Source organism: Budorcas taxicolor, chromosome 7 (genome assembly GCF_023091745.1).
Source record: "Budorcas taxicolor isolate Tak-1 chromosome 7, Takin1.1, whole genome shotgun sequence".
NCBI classification, from domain to species: domain Eukaryota; kingdom Metazoa; phylum Chordata; class Mammalia; order Artiodactyla; family Bovidae; genus Budorcas; species Budorcas taxicolor.
In genome coordinates this window covers 86,896,002-86,903,503 of record NC_068916.1, presented here as the reverse complement: position 1 = coordinate 86,903,503, position 7,502 = coordinate 86,896,002, and the positions used below count along the sequence as shown (strand labels likewise).

Here is a 7,502-nt window from a genome sequence, read left to right as displayed (position 1 = left end):
ACTGAGTATGGGTGACATCTTGATTTAACTTTAGAAACCGTTGTATAATATTTCTAGGACAAGCATGGGTATGTTCCCCAAACTCCAGCACTCTCCTTGCGGGCTATTTCTTTAGACTTTATATATGACTTGTATCTTCTTTTCATGGCATACCTTTTACTCCATCATTATTGCCAACACATATCTATGCATATCTCCCTCTAACTGTTTTTATGGTTTCAGAAGCCTTCTTGTCCACCTTTGTATTTCTGGCTGTTCTTGCATAATGCCATTCACTAGGTAACTCCTTAATGATTATTTATTTAACTGAACTGAATTGTAAATTTTGGATAAACATGAAGCATAAGTTTTATGAGGTGGCTGATATATTTATGAATCTTGTACCCCAGCAGATTGAAGAAATCTTTAGATAGGTCAAGTACTGGCACTTATAGTTAGTTTTTAAGGAATTAGTCATGTTTTCAGAAATAAATTACTATTTGGAGGTGCAAACTTGAATGACAATACATCCTTCCAAAAGGCTAATTGCCATATTGGGCTGGATGATCCTTGGCCTGACTTAATATGATATTATCTTTACTGATATTTTTACAGGTGGAATTAAATGTGTATGGAAATGCCATTTATCAGTTTCTTTTGAATATCCTGCCAGGTTACGTGAAAGTGAGTGAAGTCGCTCATTCGTGTCCAACTCTGCAACCCTGTGGACTGTAGCCTACCAGGCTTCTCCATCCATGGGATTCTCCAGGCAAGAATACTGGAGTGGGTTACCATTTCCTTCTCCAGGGGATCTTCCTGACCCAGGGATCGAACCTGGGCCTCCTGCATTGGAGGCAGACGCTTTAACCTCTGAGCCACAGGGAAGCCTACTATGAAATACTTCCATGATTGTCTTTCTAGCTGATATTACTTTGATGAACCTCAGTAGTTTGGCTTTTTGGTCAGATGAAAACTCTGAGCAAGCCAGTGTGTTAATACACTTTTACTTGGTGTTGACAATGAGAATGAAGGATTCTGTTTCTTTTTCCAATCCAGCGTGCCACTGTTTCTTCACTGAACTTTATGCCCACAATCTCCAGGTTTCTAAGAGAGCCCCACCTAGATCAGCTGAGCCCCAGCTGGACCAGAATCGAGTCTCAGAGAACAGCTTGTGGATAGCTTCGGATTATGACATGTGATAGTAGAAAGCCCTCATTACCTATCCCCACTTTTTTTGTCCCCCTTTCCTCTCACCTTCTCAGTCTCCTGTAGGGATGCAAGTACCACAGCTACGAATTAAACAATTTGGGTTTCTGTAACAGATGGGGAGCTCCATCTGGTGTAAACACGTAGAGGGATGCCGTTGGTGTTACTTAGTCAGAAATTTGGGAAGCAGAGATGAACTCCTCTTCATAAGCCCTGTGCCCTGTCATGAGCTTCTTGCTTTGCATAGATGTTGGCGGCCACTTAGACCCTCAAACTTAGGCACAGCCCTGGTAGAGATTATGGCTGTTTATGACCCACAACTCTGCCTTTGAAAAGTAACCACTTGTGCAAATGTACATTGTGCAAATAATTCTCTTAGATTGACTTTAAAGATGTTGGAGTATTTGCACAGGATAAAGCTACAGCCCAGTACCAAGCAGATAACAGACACTCAAAATAGAATTAATACATGAAAGATGACCAAAGCATAGCCGGCTTGTGTCCAGGTGAGCAGGGAATGGTAGAGGATATCAGCGATAGGTTTGATCCTTCACATCTGAAAAATGAGGGTGGAGGCTGAGGGTAGAGGTGAGCTGGGCATAAAACTAAGTCTTTAGAAATGAGAGGGAGAATTCCCCTTACTTTCACCTTTTCTCTATCCAACAACTAACTACATTACGTAAGACAGGGAAAGCTAAGTTTAGCACAACTTCTGTACAACCTCTATAATTTGTAAGAGTCTGAGGAAGGTTAGTTGAGTGTGTGGTACTTTCCTAGATGAAAAGATATTTTGTAAATACTAACCATTAATTTTTTGCATCATGCTATTGCTGTTATTCTTGTTTCCACAAGCTAGGCAGCCTTGCTTTTCTGTGGGAGAGATACCACTTCTCGACAAATAGAATCCTTTGGCTATCCTGCCTTGGTTAGCTATTTGATGAAAAGATTAAAGAATAAAGCTGTATCTGAGACCCATTCTGTAGCCTACATATATTTACATAAATTCCTTGGAAAGTAAATAAAAAGAACAACATGAATAAAATGGCAGAGACATGTGAGATCCAAAGCAACTACTTATTTGAAGGGAGGAAAAAGACAGTCTTGTGTCGTTACAATTAAACCAAGTACGCCAGTTCATTTACTATTTTTGGTGAATTTTAATTGAGTTGTGTCTCATTTTTATAAATGTTGTCAATCTTCATTTTCTCTGTCTCCCATGCACCAACTTAAACACACACACACACACGCAGATCTACATACCAACGTGTTTTGGGAGAGGGGCTGTGTATAGCTACGCCCTAGCACCAACTTCCATATAGTGACACACAGTGTTATAAACTCTAAAACATCCAACCTTGGGAGAACTCCCATAAGACTGGGGGGAAAAAAAAGCCTTCTTTTAACACATTTATTTTATAGACACAAAAGCTCAGCTAGTAATCAGTTTTGATAACTTTAGATGTCTGTTTCCCTGATGTAATGACTAGACGGGGGCCATAACAATACTTCATTATGCTATTCAAAGTGTATGGCAGGATTCAGTCAGAGCTAGACTCAAAACCTGGCCCACAGCTGAAAGCAGAGATGATGCATTAATCCACAGCAGCACCCTCTCCCCCACGGCCCTCCTCAGCATTCAGCCACTAATAATGGATATCATTTTTCTTCATAAAACTAGTGGTACTTGAATCAAGCACATGACAGTTAAGGTTTGTTTAGTCTTTCAAGCAGGTGATTACAGGATTGAACTTCCCAAGTGAGAAGCCGATGGAATACAAATAGTTAAGAGCACACTTGAAGGGGGCAAAATTGTCCAGCCCCATCTGTCAAACTGCGCGTATGACATCATCAGATATCCTGCACTTGTTTGCTGCTATTCAGGCCGGCCCGCCCCGCAGTCTCCGCTTTGTGTTCCAGTTTCCTTTACAGGGCCAGCGGGCTGGAAAATTACCACATGCTGTCACAGTTAGCTCAGCCAGGTCTTGTTATCATTGTTTCCAAGGAATCCATTCATTCCGTTATTTTACATATTGGGCAGACGTCCTGCCACTGAGGCTTGGGCTGCAGTAACTTGAAGGGCCAAACGTTAATGGGCCTCTATTGTTGGTAGATGGCAGTGCAATACGTGGGAAAAAATACCCAGACAGCTCCCTGACACTGGTTTAGGACCTCTAGACTTAGGGGGTAGCCTGTGAAGATCTTTTATGTAAACAAGCCTTCAATAAACAATGAATATCTCCTGTGTCAATATTCATAACCCATCAATAAAAAAATATATAAATCTTCAACTAGAAAGAAGCCCAAATGTATTATGGATGATGGAGCTTTTCCTTCAAGTAATCTATAGAATGCGGGCAAGTCTCCTTCTAAACACTGCTAATTTATGGGGGGTGGGGTGGGGAGGGCAGCACTGTTGGGGCTTTGAGGAAAGAAAAGCATTTGATCTGAGGCTAGCAGTATTCTCATTGCAATAGATAATACAGTGTGGAAGTGTTTCAGCTTCCACTCCTACTAGACAGAAAGACCGGGGCCTGGGTGACACGTTACATCTTCACCATGTGTGCAATCTAAGGGAAGTTAGTGAAAACATTGGAAAAGTTGTTTAGGATAACATTAATTTGAAGGTGGATCATGTTATCTTGATTAATTAGAGCATAGATAAATATGAAGTTCCCAGCACTGAAAAAACCTCTAGCAATGTAGACATAGGAAGATACATTCTTTATGGAAGATGGCCATTCTTTAAGTAGAGGTGTGGTTCTTGTTATTACTCTTTTTTTTTTTTTAATGAGAAGCATTTGGTTTCTTTTTTCAAGATGAATCTGATCTTTTGACCACATAGTATATCGGAAATGGATCACAAATTGGTATGGATGTTTCAATTTTTATTACTAACCTCAGAAACTTCTTCCACCTGATTTTCTTTGCCTTGAACAAGACTTGATAACAAGACCTGGATATATAGATTCATCCCAATCCGGGACAGATATGGTAATTAGTTAGATGTATTGGCATTTAGAAAAAGCTTGAATTGATGTCTTATCATTTTAAACATTTTCATGATTAGTTCAGCTGTAATTTCACCTCATTTGTTTTATTGATCCTCTGCAGGGTTCCAAATGGCCCTGTAGAAGTTTGCATCAGAATGGTTCTAACCCAAATAATTTCTGAAGAATTGGAACATGATGCTGAGCCCTTGGAGTAGGAGGATAGGTGAAAGAGATGGAAATAGTCTGGTTCTGACAACTAACTCATACCATATTTAAGATAAAATATACTGCATTTTAAAAAATGTTGCCCTATCTTAAATCTAATTTTGTCACTTTGTCTTTCTTTAAAACATATTCTAAATGAATTCAAATTTCAACTAAGATGATTTTTGTGTCTGGCAGCTAATTTTAAATGGTTCCCCTTTCAGCTGACATTAAGAGCCAATCGAGATAAATTTATTTTTTCTGTAAAAATAATATATGTCAAGACTAGATTTCCTAAGCCAAGTTCTTCAAGCAATCATAATCATTTTGTAAACTATTGATAATGTCATCTTTGAAAAAGAGGTTCCTTCATTGTATAAAATGTTACGTTAAGATAAATATTAAAATGTGGCAGGCTTCAATTAAATATAGTGTTTTAGGGAATCTTACAGAACGTTGAAATCAGTATTCTTAAAAGAATAAATAACGACCTTTACAATCAGTTATTTTATTCTTCCAACATTTCTTTCAGTTCTCAACTTGATACTTATGTCAGGTTTCTGCAACATTAAAACAAGTTTTGATAAAGTCTACTTTGACTGCAAAGTTACATTAGGAACGTTACTTCTGAGATCCCAGAGTATCATCTTTATACCCAGATTGAAAGTAAGTGTAGATTTAACTGCTAATTATTTAATAAGGCAGACTACTGACTGATTCTTTGTCACATTTAATAAGTGCAATAAGTTAAAAAACAGTTTTTCAGTAAGTGCCAAAAAATTGTTCCCTTAAGCAACACCCTCTATTTATTATCTCATAGTATATACCAAGCTATATTGTTTAACAATTAGCTTATTGTTTAACAATTAATAGTAACTCTCAGATGAAAACAAATCATGAAGATAAATATTACTAATAGTGGCTTTTCTTACCAAAAAAGGCAAACTATAATTACTGCAGCTACCTCCTGCATTCAAAAGCAATGACAACAAAACCCAACTCTTTGAATCAATACTTATAATTGTTTAGAATAGATTTTTAAAAAATGCAAAAAAATGTATGCAATATATTGCCTACCTGAGAGAAATATTTTCATTTATGAATCCAGTCCACCAGTGATATCCTTGTGCCCAATTTCTCCTTTGTCACCACCTGGTTCCTATAAAGAAAATGTCTCCAAGAAATCACACCAAAGTAACTAAACTTTTTTTTTTCTAAATGGGCCTTCAGATCATATTAGAAACTTTTTATAATATTAACAATTTTCTTTCATCTTATATTAGAATCATATAATTTAGGAATTTGAGTTGCCTAACAAGATATGACCATGCAATCATTTCAGCAATTTTCATTCCATATTAGTGAAAACAAATACTAATATAATAGGATGCTAACATGAAAAACCCTAATAGAACATGACAAAACTTTTCATATTTTATTTATGCATTCTTGTTGTTGTTCTCCATTTCAACATTTTCTACTTCTGTTTATGGGAGAGTAGCATGGCCTTGCATGTTTCTGAATATCAATTAAGTAATATTGTAGTGCAACAGTAATGCAAAAGTTTGCTATCATTCTCATATAGGACCGATACCCTTCTCTGAATCATCAAGTCTTTGAATGAAAATGGTTTTATTTGGTTTTGTTATTTATTTCAATTAAGTTTAGGAACTGAACTATTTGCAAAAAAAAAATAAGGAACTTTGTAGTTGAGTACGAGGATGTGACAAGTTAAAGCAATGATACAATTATCTAGATAACTTACTGCCTTTCCCCCTTTAAGTATCCATGTAACAGAGATAAAGGTGAGTTTTTGGCTTGACTTTTGTAGGCAACTGCCTTCATTTTATACTCTGATTCTCTTTTGTTCCATGGGGGTAACTCTCATCCAGAGTCTTTCCTTAAACCTAGTTCATTTGAACAGGGTTGCTAGGAATGCCCAATGAGGAAACAAACTGAGAGGAAATAGATTCTCATCTTGAGAATCTACCAATAGAAATAAAGGGTGTTTTGTTTTGTTTTGTTGATCCTTCTCATTGGTATCAAGAAGAATTGCACTGAGATTAAACACAGTATTCTCTCAGGTGAGAAAAATCTTGCTCTAATGGTAAAAGGCTTTGATCTTTTCAGAACTGCTTTGCACACGAAGCTATCAGCAGTGCCCAACAGGCACAGGGAGAAGGACAGAGAATAAATGCCTCAGTGTTTGGCAGAAAACATGGCCCTTCCGTCGCCCACTCCACTTCACCTATGTGTGTGGTGATTTGTGAAATCAAACAGGAAAAACTTTGGCCATGTAAGTGCCAGGAACTTTTCTTTCCTATCATAAACCACATTATCATGGAGTAGAGACATAGCTTCCACATTTTGCTAAACAAAATTTATACAAGGTCAAAATTACCTTTGAAATCTTCTATGGAAAAACACTGCATTGGAGGATATATTTGTTTATCCTGTCTTTAATAAATGCAGCATAATCCATTTGTCTTCTAGGCTGCTATTAATTCAGTAGAAGATAAGAAAAAGGCAGTGTCTTGTGTCAATAGTCAAACCTTCAAACCACTCAGATCATTTCATGGCAAGATATTCGCATTGTATGTGGTCAATGATAACCAAGACTTCATCTTTTCTGGATCATGTTTACCTCAGGACATGTCAGTGAGAATAATAGTGGGTAGAGTTTGAGGGTTTTTTTTTGTTTGTGTTATGTTTCTCTCTCTCTCTTTTCCCCTCTGCCTGCTCATCCTTTTCCTTTTCTTGTTTCTCTTCTTTTCTTGTCTGAATGAATGTAGATGATAAAGTTAAGTATGTATATGACTTTCCCCACTGTAATTACTTGTGTAATTTTCTGTCTCCCCTGATAATATGGATTCCATGAGAAGTGAGATCAGATTTATCTTGCTCACTGTTGTGTTCTTGGCGTCTAGTTCAGTACCTGCCACAATGCAGGCACTTGGGAAATATTTGTTTAGTAAATGAATGAATCGCTCAATCAGTTTCACGCTGGCAGACTCATGTACACGTGCCTTAAAAGCAGAAACTAAAGTTATTTCACACCACCAATGCAAGCAACTTGGGATTCTCTTGGAGCCATTGCTAATGGAGGTCCAGAGGGCACAGGGC

General features: G+C 37.5%; 1 non-coding gene across 1 annotated transcript; it reads right to left on the bottom strand.

Annotated features, from left to right (window-relative positions):
• Positions 1 to 790: 790 nt before the first annotated feature.
• On the bottom strand, positions 791 to 865 carry TRNAW-CCA (transfer RNA tryptophan (anticodon CCA)). The gene has a single exon. It is a non-coding gene; the product is annotated as a tRNA-Trp (tRNA).
• Between the last annotated feature and the right edge of the window lie 6,637 nt (positions 866 to 7,502).